Genomic DNA, 16,674 nt, shown 5'->3' with positions numbered 1-16,674 from the left:
AAGCAAGGCTTTGTAGATTTTACATTTACAATCAAGTTTATCATCTTATGCCACGTACACACGATCGGAATTCCGACAAGAAAAGTTCGATGTGAGCTTTTGGTTGGAAATTTCGACCGTGTGTAGGCCCCATCGGACTTTTTCTGTCGGAATTTCCAACAGAAAAAAATTGAGAGCTGGTTCTCAAATTTTCTTATGGGAAAAGTTCTTTATGCAATTCCGACACGCAAAAATCCTACGCATGCTCAGAATCAATCCTACGCATGCTCGGAACCATTGAACTTCTCGGCTCGTCGTAGTGTTGTACGTCACCGCGTTCTTGACGGTCGGAATTGTGTGTGACTGTGTGTATGCAACTCAAGTTTGAGTCGGAAAAAAATCCACAGTTTTCTTGTCGGAATTTCCAATCATGTGTACGCGGCATAAGAGGATAAGAGATCAAATATAACATTTTTACAAAACTGGACCTAGTTCATATTTGCTACTACTTGCAAAAAGTATCATAGCTATTTGGATTTACACTACAGCTATAACAAATGTTGTAATGCTAGGCTACAGTAATAATGATTAAAAATTAAATCCAAGATAAAAACATTGGGCCAGATCCACAGATAATTAGATGGGCGCAGCGTATCAGAGATACGCTACGCCGCCGTACCTTACCTAGCCAGATCTTCGAATCCTCTGCAGAAGGTTATTCTTCACCTTATTCATAGGGACCAGGCAGGGTTCATGCCTGGGAGGAGTACGTACGATAACATCCGACGTCTCTACCTACACATTCACATGGCAGAGTCCCTTAAAAGAGGTGGCCTGGTGCTGTCTCTAGACGTGTTGAAGGCTTTTGACACAGTAAACTGGTCCTTCCTGTGGGAGGCCATGCACCGGATGGGCTTTAGCGCCCAATTTATTCGGTGGGTCCGTTTGCTCTATACCAACCCTAGAGCCAGGGTGTGCACTAACAGAGATGTATCTGCTACTTTCACTCTACAGAGGGGCACCAGGCAGGGCTGCCCGCTTTCGCCGCTCCTGTTCGCTCTGGCCATTGAGCCACTGGCTCTGGCGGTGCAGCAGACGGCGGAGGTGGGTGGCATCTGTTATGGCCCCCTCTCGGAGAAAATCTCTCTCTACGCAGATGATGCCCTAATTTACCTGGATGGCACGGAGCGGTCTTTTGTATCCCTGATGAGCGTGGTGGAGGAGTTCGGTGAGGTCTCTGGGCTGAGGGTGGGGTGGGAGAAATCGGTGGCATTCCCTATAGGTCCTACACTTGACTACTCTTACCTCTCTAGATCTAAACTCTCCATTCAACCTACTTTTAAATATTTGGGGATTTATATTAATGCGGACGTGGCTTCTTTTGAAACTCTTAACGTCACCCCAATCATGTCCCATATGGAGACCAGGCTTAAAACCTGGGCTTCTTTACCACTTAATCTCATTGGCCGACTACTTACACATGTTTTGGTCATGCCCTGGTGTGACAGCGTACTGGAGGGAACTGTTTTCCTTTTTTGGGGACACTCTACACTTCCCGGTTCCGCTCACCCCGGAGGCCGGGTTGTTAGGGGTGCTTAATGACTCTGTACCTACAACGCATGCTCGGACTTTGTTACGAATAATTTTGTTCTATGCCAGAAAACTGATATTGTTACAATGGAAGAGTGCGTCCGCTCCGGACATTCAAATGTTGTATCGTATGGTGAATAAGGTTTTACCCATATTTAAATGTATATATAAAGGCAGGGCCTGCCCTAAGAAGTTTGGCAAGATTTGGCAACCTTGGCTGGATATTGCTGACTCCTTCTGGAGGGACACCCCACTTTCTCAGCCATAAAAGGATTAGGGGGGCGCGGCTCTGGGTGCTCTGTTGATTGTTGGGAAGACGGGGGCGGACGGTATGGGTGTGGGGGGGGGGGGCTGGGGGTCGGGTCGGATGGATGATTGAAGGTGTGAGAGCGTGTTTGTGGGTATGTGTGTGGGAGTGTGTATGGGTTATGGTTGACCTTAAAAAGGTAACTGTTACGCGCGGCCAGGTTCGGGCCGACTGGGTTATCCGGAAGTAACGGGTTCCCCGATTCCTCCGTTGTGGGAACGGGGCAATTTGTTTGTGGGAGGGAAGTACAGTGGAGGGAAGGGAATTGGTTGCATTTCTGTGTGCCATGTTATGCCTGTATTGTTCCAACTACTGTGCCATTACTTTTTGGACCACTGTACCTGTATTTGTACTTGTGAAAACTAATAAAAAAAAGTTTAAAGTGCAGATCTTCGAATCCTCAAAGAATTTGCGCCTTAAGTTACGGCGGCGTAGTGTATTTCTGGCGGCGGAATTCAAATCGGCCGGTAGGGGGCGTGATTAATTTAAATGAAGCGCGTCCCCACGCCTAATGAACTGCGCATGCGTCGTTCCGAAATTTCCCGCCGTGCATTGCGCTAAATGACGTCGCTAGGACGTGAGTTACGTCCATCCCTATTCACGGACGACTTACGCAAAAAAAAAATTCAAATTTCGACACGGGAACGACGGCCATACTTAACATGGCAAGTCTATCTGTACGCTGCAAAATACCAGCTTTAACTATACGCCGGAAAAAGCCAACTACAGACGACGTTAGAAAATGCGACGGCCGCGCGTACGTTCGTGGATCTTCGTAAATCGCTAATTTGCATACCCGACGCGGAAAACAACGCAAACTCCACCCAGCGGGCGCCGAAGTATTGCATCTAAGATCCGAAGGCGTACCAAGCCGTACGCCTGTCGGATTTTACCCAGATGCCGTCGTATCTTGGATTGAGGATTCAAACTAAAGATACGACGCAGAAAATTTGAAAGTACGCCGGCGTATCAGTAGATACGCCGGCGTACTTGCTCTGTGGATCTGCCCCTATATAATCAGTTGCACACCGCAAGTGCTAAGATATGATGCCAACCATGTAAAAACATCAACTTTATTGTCATATCCCCAAAAATAAAAACTTACCTCCATCAATTATCAGATTTTATTGAACCCTGTTTCTGTCCTTTTGGGAATTATTGATTCCCCTAATAGGGCTTCTGGCATACATGGGTGACTTATGAACATACTACAGTACATTTGTCTAACCTAGGGTCAGAGTTCATCTATTAATAGATGTGTTTTTAATGTTAAATGGTTAAGGGTCTTTTTTTTCTTTTGAATATGACAATAAAGTTTGTGTGTTGTATACAATCTGTATTATATCTTAGATATTGTAGTATGCTATTCATTTATTGGGGATTTTGCCTTGTGTTCAGTGTGTCAGCACCACTGAGTGATGTATATAGTTACAGTAGATAGTTAGTCTGATTGAAAAAAAGACACAAGTTCATTAAGACCCCTTTTACACTGAGGAGTTTTTTCAGGCGGTTTTGCGCCATGCAGTCTCAATGTGAAAGCCAGTGGGCTTTCAAACTGAGGTGATGCGCTGGTGGGACCGCTCCAAAAAGTCCTGCCAGCAGCATCTTTGGACCGCTCCTTTCCATTGAAAACAATGGTACACCACGGTAATACCACTGGCAATGCGCCTCTGCAAGGCGGTATTAACCCTTTTTCGGCCACTAGCGGGGGCTAAAACCGCACCGCTAGCGGCCAAATACCGCCGGTGAGAGGAGCGGTGTGTTTACCGCTCCTTCCCTTTGAAAACAATTGGACACAGCGGTAATAACGGTATTAACCCTTTTTCGGCCGCTAGCGGGGGTTAAAGCAACACTAAAGGTTTGTTTTTTATTAGATCACTTGATTGCTGTAAGCAAGAGCATTTAAATATCACTTACCTCGTTTTTCCTTTTGACCTCCAAAATACAGTAATCCAGGTTTGAAAATGCCATTTCCTGTCTCTCCTCTTCTTGCTTTCCACCAGCATCTGAGTCGTTTTGTATGGTGGAAAGCAGAATGTGCTCACCCCCTCCCTATGACTACAGCCCTGCGTGAAGATGCTCTCTTATCCCTCACAGGCATGGAGGCTAAGCCTAATGGGAACTGTAGTTCCCATTAGGCCGTGATGTAGCAGGAATGAATGCGCACCGCAAACCAGGAAGTCAGTGAGAATAATGATTCAGGAGTGACGGGGGGTGAATAAAGCAGCTCGATTTCAACAGGTATCAAACTAGTTATAATGCAAAACATTACTTTTTACTTTATCAGCTACTGTCAGACTTTAATTTAAGAGGAAAATATTTTTGTCTTTACAACCCCTTTAAAACTGCATCCCTAGCGGCAATTCCAGTGGTATAGCGCCACTATTTATCGCATCTCCCGCCCCGGGGCCTTAGTTCAACCAATAAAAAAGGGAAAACAAACAAAAAATAAAATAAATTACAATCCTATTTAAACATATCTCATACCCACAGTTGATCCAGAGGAAGGCAAACAAAATAACCCCATCAAAGCATAATCCAATTTGCTCCAGCAGGGAAAAAATGATTTCCTGATTCTCCAAGAGGCAATCAGATGCTCCCTGGAGGAGGGCAGGCGGAGTGCAGAGGTATATCACTCCGCCAACACCTGCGGAACCTTCTGCCAGAACTATAGAAGCCACATGGGAAAATGCGGCTGGATTACTCTGCGGCTGTGCGCCCTAGTCCCTGCTCAATCACCTACTACTCGAAGCACAGCTGTTTTTGCCAGCCTGGCGCCGACCCCAGTGGTGACCCTGAGTTATACATGTTGCAGCAGTCAGCACTAGCACTGGCAGTAAAAGCACAGACAGAGCACAGGGATGATTAGATTGTGCCTGGGCACCCCCGGCACACCCCGTGCGCACATGCCTATGGAGGGGAGGAAAGTCAAAATTTTCAGTTAAGTTCCACTTTAAATCGAACCTCAGTTTAAAATAATTACCAAAATTCTCCTCAGAATGCCTTTAACATTTTCAGGCTGTAACTTACTTGTAAGTTTTTCATTTCTTTATATATCTACTTTTATATTACCAATTCAACATAAGAAGGACTAGCATATAAATAGGCAAGGTGTTGTTCCTTTATTTAATCACTATTATCACACCACAGTTTCAGACTAGCAGTTACGCCTGCCTTGTTTTTTTCTTTTCTTGTACATTTGAGGGGGACAAACACAGGGGGGGAATCTGCCAAAACAGGCTCATTTAATGAACATTAGCACACCTGAGTGCATGCCTTCAAGGTCAGAGCCAAGGTGAGAGTGCCATCAGGTTCCCTGCATGACTCCCATTGGTCTTGTTACCATGGAGATAAAGGCCTGAGGGAGAGCTTGTTGGGCTTTGCCAAAAATTCTGTTTACAGAAAAGCTTTTACATTTCACATCACATGCACCATATTGGTGGATGGAATTTCCCGCTCTGCTGTGTCTCGTGATCTGAGCCATTAACTTTGTTTGTCAAGAATATAAAAATGTAATTAGTTAGTGTAGTTGTATCTCCGTATAGGTGGGGGAAAAAAAAAAACTTTAACCAGTTATGTGCCGTCGTTAATTTTTGAGTGGAGAAGTGGTGGGTTGTTATTTTTGTAGTGCTATTAATAAACAGCACTGCAGAAATCACCCTTGGGCGGCTAGTGCACCCATTAATGACTATGGGCCAGATTCAGGTAGACCGCCGCATCTTTGCGGCGGCGTAACGTATCTCATTTACGTTAAGCCGCTGCAAGTTTTACGGGCAAGTGCTTGATTCACAAAGCACTTGCCTGTAAAGTTGCAGCGGCGTAACGTAAATCCTCCCGCGCAAGCCCGCCTAATTCAAATGATCCGGCTAGGGGGCATGGATCATTTAAATTAGGCGCGTTCCCACGCCGAATGTACTGCGCATGCGCCGTCCCTAAAATTTCCCTACGTGCATTGCGCTAAATGACGTCGCAAGGACATCATTGGTTTCGACGTTAACGTAAATGGCGTCCAGCGCCATTCACGGACGACTTACGCAAACTACATAAATTTTTAAATTTCGACGCGTGAACGACGGCCATACTTAACATTGACTGCGCCTCATATACCCAGGGGCAACTTTACGCATCGCAAATCGTACGTAAACGTCGTAACTTCACTGCATCGGTCGGGCGTACGTTCGGGAATTCGCGTATTTTGCTAATTTGCATACTCGATCGGGAAAATGACGTCGGCGACACCTAGTGGCGAAAAAAAAATGCATTTAAGATCCGACAGCGTAAGAGCCTTACGCCTGTCGGATCTAATGGTTATCTATGCGTAACTGATTCTATGAATCAGGCGCATACATATGACGGGCGGACTCAGAGATACGACGGCGTATCAGGCGATACGCCGGCGTATCTCTTTTGAGAATCTGGCCCCATGAAATTAGTTGTCTTTGGACAGCTTGGTTCACAGACACAGTATACAGAGCCAATCCAAGTGGCTCTGTACCATGTGATCGCTGGGATTTCATCGTACAACTCTTTGCCTGTTATCTCAGAAAATTTGCATTTTTGATTTGACAGATTTGGATCCCATTGATTTCAATGAGGTTCAGGTTCAGCAGCTGAACTTCTTTGAAGTTCATCAAACCAGTTGTGGGATTATTTTAAACCAGGCCTATTTCTCACATTGGTTACAAGTTAAAATCTGTATTTTTTGCTAGAAAATTACTTAGAACCCTCAAACATTATATATACATATTTTTTTTAGCAGAGACCGTAGAGAATAAAATGGCGATCGTGTCAGTATTTTATGTCACAATCTTACAATCGCAATTTTTTGGGGAAACAATTTATTTATTTTTTATTAAAAAAAACAGTAAAGTTAGGCAAATTTTTTTGTATAATGTAAAAGATGATTTTACGCTGGGTAAATAGATACCTAACATGTCACGCTTTAAAAATGCGCACACTCGTGGAATGGCGACAAACTATGGTACTTAAAAATCTCCATAGGCAATGCTTTAGGTTAACTGTTTAGAGTTACAGAGGAGGTCTAGTGCTCAAATTATTGCTCTTGCTCTAACGATCACGGCGATACCTCACATGTGCGGTTTGAACACTGTTTACATATGTAACGCAAACTTGGAGTGACGGGGAGCTTTTAAAAAAAAGTTCTTATTTATTTTACTTTTTATTTTTACACTGTCCCTTTAAATGTATTCATTTGTTTGATCACTTTTATTCCTATTTCAAGAAATGTAAATATTCCTTGTAATACAAATAAGCATGACAGGGCCTCTTTATTGTGAGATCTGGTCTCAAAAAGACCTCTGATCTCACATTTACACTTAAAAGCAAATAAATTAAAAAAAGGTAATTTTGCCTTTAAGAGATGAAAAGAATCATGCCTTAAGGCTGCATTCACACCTGAGCGTCGGTCGTTTTTCTGGCGTTTTTTTCCGGCGTTTTGTCGCGCGAATTAATGCTTATTTGCGCGTTTGCATACAGCGTCGTCCGACGTTTTTGTACTTCGACGTTTTTTATTTTAGCCAAAGGGAAAAATTATCATCTTTTTATCACTTGTTGCTATGTTGGTAGATTCTTTTAATCTTCTGCCTGGGTGAAATGTTCTATTGATTAAAGCGATGAAACGCCCGTAGCAAACGCTCGTTGTCGCGCTACTCGCTTGAATCGAGCGTTTCCATTACTTTCTATGGGAAATGGAAACGCTCAAAAACGACCAAACCGCCCGATACGCGCAACAAAAAAGGGTCCGGAACTTGTTTGAGCTTCAGTCGTTCGGCGTCAGGCGTATTGGCGTGCAGATGTGAACCATCTCCATAGGGAATAATGTATTTTTCCCCTCTAGCTTCAGGCGACAAAACGCTCAGGTGTGAATGCAGCCTAAGAGCCCCTTCACATCGAGAGCTCAGCCGCGTCAGCGGTAAACCGCTGCTTTAGCTGCGCTTTACTGTCGTTTTAGAGTCGCTTTTTTGGCCACTAGCGGGGAGCTTTTAACACCAGCTAGCGGCCGGATAAAGGGTTGAAAGCTCCCGCAAAGTGCCGCTACCGAGGCGCTTTGGCAGTGCTGCCCATTGATTTCAATGGGTAGGGGTGCTTTAGGAACGGTTGTATACACCATTCCTAAAGCGCCCCAAAGATGCTGCTTGCAGGACTTTTTAATGTCCTGCCAGCGCAGCGTCCTAGTGTGAAAGCAATCAGGATTCCACACTGGGACTGCAGATGAGGCATTTTGCAGGCGCTATTTTCTTAAGATCAGAATGCGGAAGTGACATCGGACGTCACTCCATTCCTCCAAGACCATAGAGCCGAGTGGAGGTTATCTTGCCCTCGCTCGTCTTCCTGTCCAGCCAGGGAGAGCATCAAATCGTCTCCAGGCTAACTGAAAGGTCCGGTAAGCCCGGACATGACCGGGAAGCAGCAGGGGGCTCACCTCTCCCATCGCCTCTAAAAGTGACCCCGTGGTGATTACGCTTCCGGGTTCTGATTCCCGCGGGACTGGGCGTTCCTATTGAGAGCTTAGATGATTGACGTCTGGTGAAAAACTTCCCATGGCGCAAAAAACGCGTCACCATTTTTCCGTGAATAGCCGACCTGCGAGTCGGCTCTATATGGCGCCTGCGCAGTCAGCTCTACACGGCAGGCGCAGGCGCCGTATATCGCCGACTCGCAGGTCGGCTATTTATGGAAAACTGGTGACGCGCCTTATGCGCCATGGGAAGTTTTTCACCAGATGTCAATCATCTAAGCTCTCAATAGGAACGCCCAGTCCCGCGGGAATCAGAACCTGGAAGCCTGGGGGGAAAATAACAATTAAATGGTATGTACGGCGAAATCAGAACCCGGAAGCCGGGGGAAAAAAAACAATTAAAGGGTATGTACGACGGAAAAAAATACCAGCATACTGTACATGTCGTTAGTATGCTGGATGTAATGTTATATAATTGTTTTAGGGTGAACCTCCACTTTAAGGGATATTTCAAAATCGTTAATATTGTCTCTAATGCACTAATGCAGAACTTAAAGAATCCATGTCTCTTGAAGAGTGCTAATATGGTAAATCTCTGGATATACCTGCCTGTGGTGACAGTATGTGTACAGATCTTTATTTAAAGTCAGAAATTTATATAGCTAATATTGTTAACAGGTGATAGGTCGGCCCTCTATCTGGTGGCTGAGTAAGGAGTCAATTGCTTAGTTAACCAAATCCAGTGACAATCGCTCTCTGTCTGTTGGCATTTAGATTGTGGTCCCACAAGCTGGAAAATCTTTGTGCAGGTTTAGGGTGTCAGTGACAGCTCTGCGTATCAGTGACAGCATGGTGTGAGTTTGACCAGTTATTTGTCACAAGTTGGTGAAGAGGGCAGTGGTCTGACGGCGTGTCCGTCACATGGACCACTTTAGAAAAAATCATAATGTTAAGTCTTCAAATCATTAGTAAATTGCAGGTAAACATAGCACAAATGCTACCCATACTTGTTATGTTCAGTAAATGTTAAGTGACTTTCATTAGCTGTGGTGTTCAGCTTAGTCTTCCTGTTGCATAGCAAAATCCGCTAAAAGATGTTAACGGCAAACAAACATGCCCTGCATGAGGAAAAGTGTTAGAAGTTAGTGATTTACCAGGTTGTGGTGTTTTATTAAATTCTGCTGAGTATGTGTTGACTGCAGTCATCCATGGAAAACTCATTTATCAACATTATTACCTAAAGTGTATCTAAAGCCAAAACTTTCCCTCAGTTTTGGATAGAATAGAGAAAATATAAAACACTTGTCTATGCACTTACATTAATTTTAGAACTACATGCATCTAAACAAACCGTTACCTCAGGGAATAGGGTATCAGGTGGACAACTAAGGAAGATGTATGAATTTAGCAGTCCCTTATGGATTTAACAGCTGAGGTCTTTTTTGGCAAATTTTGAAGAGAAATCTACTACCCAGGCCATATAGAGTGCCCTTCACATGAGTGTGCCCTTCAAAATGAGCAAAATGATCTCTACAGCCTCATACACACGACCATTTTTCCCGCCAGGAAAACTGGCAGGAGAGCATTTGGCCGGGAATCCCGGCCGGGTGTATGCTCCCTAGCGGTTTTCCCATCAGGAAAACAGCCAGGAATCCCGACAGGAAAATAGAGAACCCTGCTCTCTATTTTCTCATTGGGATTCCCGGCAGAGTGTTTCCTGCCGAGAAAACGGGTCGTCTGTATGCTTACCTGCCTTGTAACGAAACCGCGCATGCTAGATAAGACTTTGATGCATGCGCAGTAGTATACAAGGTTAGTGTGGAATGTAGCAAAATGTTGGCGACAGCATCGAATGTGACGAGCGCCGGCTCGTCGTAGTCGATGACGTCACTGCGTTCTTGCCATTTAAAAGAACAGCGGTTCTTTTGAATGGCCATCTGTATGCACGGCTTGGCAAGGCAAGTTTTCCAGCAATCCCATCAGGAAAACCAACGTTTTTTTCCTGGCGGGATCTCGGCCGTGTGTACAGGGCTTACAAGTCAGAACTCACAGCAAATACCAATGGCTCACCCTGAGGTAGGAGTGGCTGGGAAGTGACAAGTCTACTTTGCTGGCAAACTCAGGGGTCCTTTGTACCACTTTCTACCAGTTCAGTAATATTTTAACCGTAAGATCACTGGCAAACAAGACTTTCCATCATTTGCTAATTTTATCAGTCTTTATTAGCTAATGCTCTGGATACCATCTCAACACTCAAATGTGTTAGAGGTATCAATTTCTGAGCAGGATAACTGCCTAATGCCACGTACACAAGGTCAGAATTTCCGACAAGAAAAGTTTGATGTGAGCTTTTGGTCAGAAATTCCGACCGTGTAGGCACCATCAGATTTTTTCTGTCTGAATTTCTGACAGCAAAAATTTGAGTGCTGCTTCTCAAATTTTCCGACGTGAAAAGTTCTTGTCGGAAATTCCGATCATCTGTATGCAATTCCAAGGCACAAAAAAACATGCATGATCGGATTCAATTCGACGCATGCTAAGAATCATTGAACTTCATATTTCTCTGCTCGTTGTAGTGTTGTACGTCACAGCATTCTTGATTGTTGGAATTTTGTGTGACCGTGTGTATGCAACACAAGTTTGAGACAAAATTCTGTCGGAAAATAAATCCATGTTTTTTTTTACGGAATTTCCCATCGTGTGTATGCGGCATTAGACTTGTGAATAGTCCTTGACAAGTTAATTGAATAAGGTCAACTTGACTAATCACCGGAGGGTACCCCTGTATCCTGTTTAATATAAACTTTAGTTAAAGCGGTGGTTCACCCTCCTTAACATCATTATACCATTACATTCGGCATCGTAGCGCGAGCTACGGTATGCCGGTCTTAAATTTTTAATCCCCGTACTCACTGTGCTATCGATCATTGAAGAATCCGACTCCCGCGGGGAATGGGCGTGCCTATGGAGAGGGAGGATGATTGACGGCCGGCTCTGGCACGTCACGCTCCCCGAAGACAGCCGGAGTAGGTCTCGGCTCTTCACGGCGCCTGCGCACAGGCTATGCGCAGGCGCCGTGAAGAGCCAAGCCTATTTCGGCTATTTCCGGAGAAGCGTGACGTGCCAGGGCCGGCCGTCAATCACCTTCTCTCACCATAGGAACGCCCATTCCCGGAATCTTCAATGATCCATAGCACAGTGAGTACGGGGATAAAAAATGTAAGACCGGCATACTGTAGCTCGCGCTACGATGCCAAATGTAATGGTATAATACATTTTTTTTTTTTTTTTTTTTTTAATAGGGTGAACCCCCGCTTTAAGTGATTTGGTGTAAGCACTGTGCCTTGTCTCCAAAACTGACCTCACATGTGCCCTCTCCAGCATGGTACACCTGACTTAATTTCCTTTGCACTCCACAATCAACAACCTCAGGCTGCTTCCACAAGCCTCTTAGTGTCAACTGCGTGATAGAAGTCTTGCAGGTGTTTGAGGTGGTCCAGGAATGCATTTGCAAAATTCTTCGGAGCTGCAAGCTCTATGATTAAGAGCCCCCGGCCCTGATGCAAGCAGTGTGAGGGCTCTTGGAACGTAATGTGCAAATAGCAAAGTACCTTGATGGGTGGGTCCCAGTCTGGAGAAGTGGGTGTCCCTAGGCAGACTGCATTTCCAAGCACTCCACCCTAGGTAACACCCACATGTGATGCTGAATCTCCAATTGAAATCCAGTGAATGAAAGGGGATGGTCAAGCTAGGGAGAAAAGATGTCCTCCAGCCAAGAAATGAGGTGGATTCTATCTAGACTGCTGCAGACTTTAATGTACACTATGAAAAGCTCATAGTGTAAAGTGAAATCAGAGTAGGCTATTTCAGTACAGGAGCAGAGTTCAACTTTAAATGACTGGAGTTCAGCTTTAAGTAATAAATAGTTTGGCCCGGATTCACAAAGCACTTACGCCGATGTATCTCGAGATACGCCGCGTAAGTGTAACTATGCGCCGTCGTATCTGTGCGCCGTGCCCACAATCTGAGATACACCTGAAAATAGGCTGCATCCGACCGACGTAACTTTCCTACGCCGGCGTATCGTGGGCGCATATTTACGCTGGCCGCAAGGGGCGCTCCCATTGATTTTCTATGCACATATGCAAATGAGGGAGATACGCCGATTCACGAACGTAGTTGCGCCCGGCACATAATATACGCAGTTTGCGTAAGGCCCCGTACACACGACCAAACATGTATGCTGAAACTGGTCCGCGGACCAGTTTCAGCATACATGTTTGGTCGTGTGTAGGCGCGAGCTGGCAGATTTCCAGCAAACATTTGCCCGCCGGGCCTTTTCCCAGCAGACAAATATTCCTGGACGTGTTTTAAAACCGTCCGCTGGAATCCTGCCCGCTCGGACATGTACGGTCGTCAGTACAGACCTACCGTACATGTCCGAGCGCCCACCGTCCCTCCCATGCGTCGAATGAGTTTGACGCATGCGTGGAAGCATTTAAATGGCAGGCCCACCCACGTCGCCGTGTCATCGCTGCGTCATCGTCGCGGCGACGACGCGGCCACGCCCCGCGTATTGTTTACACGCGGACTTCTGTACGATGGTTAGTACAGCCATCGTACAGAAGCCCTCGGGCAGACATGTACGGTGAAAACGGTCCGACGGACCGGTTTCATCGTACATGTTTGCTCGTTAGTACCCGGCCTAAGGCGTACATATGCAAATGAGGGAGATACGCCGATTCACGAACGTAGTTGCGCCCGGTGCATAATATACGCGGTTTGCATAAGGCGTACGTCCAGCGTAAAGTTATTCCCCATATAGGAGGCGCAACTCATGCAAACGTATGGACCAGAGAACACAGCCGTCGTATTTTACGTCGTTTATGTAGTACGTGAATATGGCTAGGCGTAGGTTACATTCAAGTCATAGGCAGTGATTCGACGTATCTTAGGCAGTTGTTTGACGTGATTCTGTGCATGCGCACTGGGATGCAGCCACGGGGCGGCGCATGCGCCGTTCGTTTAAAGTACTTCTATGGCGCTTGGCCCATCATTAGCATGGGGTCACGCCTCATTAGCATGACTCACGCCCACTTCCACCTACGACGGCTTACACCGAGGGAACCCAGCGCAGTTTGGGAGGCAAGTGCTTTGAGAATTCGGTGCTTGACTCTCTGCGCGACGTCTGCGTAGCGTATATTAGATACGCTACGCCGGCATAAATATGCGCCAATGTATGTGAATCCGGGCCTTTATGTGTAATGTGGTTCTCATATAATCCAGTTAAGAAATAATCTGATTACTCCAGCCTCACAACCTGCTAAAACATAGAGGTACCACCTTGTCCCAAATATGAGGAGGAAGGCCTTTAAGGACATTCCTCTAATATAGAATCCTCCTGGAATGTTTGCACGTTCTTAGCCGAAAGTTCCATAAATCTGGCTTTTGTAACAGGAGACACGGAACTCCTTCTAGTCTGTCTGCATCATAAAGGGATTACATTTTCTTTGATCTACCAGAAAATGTAACATCAAAGATGTGAAAGAATAATAATTAGGCATATCCCAATTCCATTACAGCTTGGTGGCAGCAGCGGTAGAAAAAATACTGAACTTTTTCTATTTTTTTAACTTAATTGTTGATGCCCTACATTATAGTAGTTTTGCCTAAGAAAAAGTTACACAGGAGATATAAGTATAAATCAGTTTTTCGTGTCAATCACATACATGTATGACTTCTATCCTGTAGTGCTGTGATGCCTAATTCCTCTATACTAAGCTGATTAGAAGCTATGTTTTTAATAACTCTACAAAATCCTCTTGCTTTTAGTTTTTTGGCAGCAAACAGTTTGAACAGACTCAAAAAGCAAACTTAAGAGAACTAGTAGTCACTCTCATGTAGGCTGTGCCACCTTGCACTACAGTGGGGTGAAAAATGTTGCAGAGGGAATGGCTAGCAGCAATATCAATGCTGATCTACCAGCATGCATACATGCATTTTTGTTTTGTTTTTTAACAACAAGGTTGGTCTTCATTGGAAAAAATATGGCATCTCACAAGGCAGGCATTAAAACATCCGAATACAAATCAGGGGAATTGGATACATAAGCATCAGGAAAAGAAAATAAACAAAAGGAAAACCACAGTAAAGCACAGTACATTCTGTAGAGCAGAAACCAAATGCTAAGGTAAATAACTACGCAGGGTCTCTCCCCATCCCAAGAAATCCCACAATGCCGCAGAGAGGGGGGTGGCTGCTCCTCCCAATCCGGGCCACGGTCGGGGGATCGCCACAACCATCAATACCCAAGATCTACAGTTGTTCCGTCCATGCCAACCAGAGACGATCAAATTTTTGGGGACAGCCCCTGTTAATATAGGTCAGCTTGTAAAAGGGCAACACCATATTTATGGAGGAGTCCCAGGATTCAACCGTAGGAGAAGAGGGGGATAACCACCTGAGCAGAATCTCCTTCCTAGCGTAAAACAGGACATAGGAAATAAGCAACTTAGTGTATCGCGGCCGCTGATAATCGTCCTGAATCCCCAGTAGGGCCAGTTCAGGCGATGGCGAGAGAGACAACTGCAGGCGGGAATTAATACTTTCAAAAACTGCAGCCCAGTACACAGCCAGGGAGGGACAGGACCAAAACACGTGTATATACGTACTATCAGGGGAACGACACAAGAGTGGTTTAGATTGGTTATCTGTCATGTCCTCTATGCTTCCCTCTTTCATAAGGTGCCAAGCAAGGGTCACACGAGAGGTTCCCCCTTGGGGTGGGATCTTAGGACTACACTAGTCATTTAACCGAGTCGCTGACCCTTGCATGGGCTAATACTTCACCTGAGGGCTTGCTCAAAAATGCCTGGGGACCAGGTCATGTCAAAGGTCAGACATTAAGGCGGTCTCCTAACTCAGCGATGAACCACATGTGTGCAGTATCCATGACAAGGAGTTCCTCTTTAAGCTTCTTCGTCCCATGTCCAACACACTTGAACTGATGTATAAGTTGCATTCGCAGATACAGGCTGAGCCACTGACCACTCCACCAGTCAGCATTCCTTACTCCTAGCAACAGAATGGGTCCTCTGATGAGCACCTAGTATGGACCTCATACATGCACTCACTTAATTTTTATTTCCTACCAAGTGGCCAGGCACAGATCTCTGTAACACTAGTCCACTCCCGGTGCCTGACAAAGACGGGCAGCTAGGGAGGGAGTCCACGTATTGGCCCCCTCGCTACTGGAAAAGCTGTTACATATACATACCCCATATTTTGGTTAAGGACCCAAGTTCTTTAATAATATGCCAGGACCTCACATGCACCCCTTTGAAAAACTTCAGATTAGGCTCTGAGCAGTTGAATTAACGTTTACTGTAAACTTGGCAACATGTATAACATGCAATAGTATTCTGTCCCTAACTGACCCTACTGTGGCTGCCCCAGGTTACCTGTACAGGCAAAGTCTCTCAGAGGAAAGTCCATGCTTGCCAATGCTCTAACAGAGAAGTCCATGTTCCAGGTTTCTTCCAGCAAACAGTGTTCCAGAGCAAACCATAAGTCCCAGCAATCGTTAGTGTAGGTTCCCCCGCAGCCCCCCTAGGAACCAATAAAAGGTGGCAAAAACACTAACCCCTTCCCCCCTGACCTGGGCGACCAGGTGCTAACTACACATACAGTAGGCTATCTGCCTACATGTAGATTGTCATTCAGCACCCGACCACACCCAATCCCACTCATGGCTTTCTGGATTTACAGTATCGCCTCTGTTGCTGAAACCCTCCCACTGTGAGCTTCAGTGCCTGAGAGGGGGAGCATATGAGACACAAATGAAGGAGGATTTGGTTCAGTCATAAAGTTTTTTGGGTTTACTGAAACCTTTTTTATAGCCAATTTTTTGGTGTTGAATAAAGTGAGGGAGGATAAGAACCCCTGTCAAGTTTTATTGCTGAAACGTGCAGGGAGAATAAAAGCGCCACACAATAAGTATTGGAGTCCAGGTATATTTATTTCATCACAGAAGACCAATTATACTGTAACAGTGGTGATAAGCCAAGGTGATTTAGTTGATTCACATTTATGTTATTATTGCTGTCTGTGTTCTGCCGCAGAGATTCACCCCACTATTTCCTCTGGTGACCATTAGCAGTAATAGAGTGATGAGAAATCCAAAAATATAGATTTTTGCTGTTAGGAAAAATCTTCTAATAGGGATATTTTTTCTGGTGACAGCTGTTCTGTTGAGATATCTGCTCACTTCCGGTTGCATCTACGAGACAGAATGTGAAGAAAAGCATCCTCAACAGGACAC

The sequence above is a fragment of the Rana temporaria genome, chromosome 13 (genome assembly GCF_905171775.1).
Source record: "Rana temporaria chromosome 13, aRanTem1.1, whole genome shotgun sequence".
NCBI lineage: Eukaryota > Metazoa > Chordata > Amphibia > Anura > Ranidae > Rana > Rana temporaria.
The sequence above is the reverse complement of the archived record's forward strand: the minus strand, read 5'-3'. Positions refer to the sequence as shown.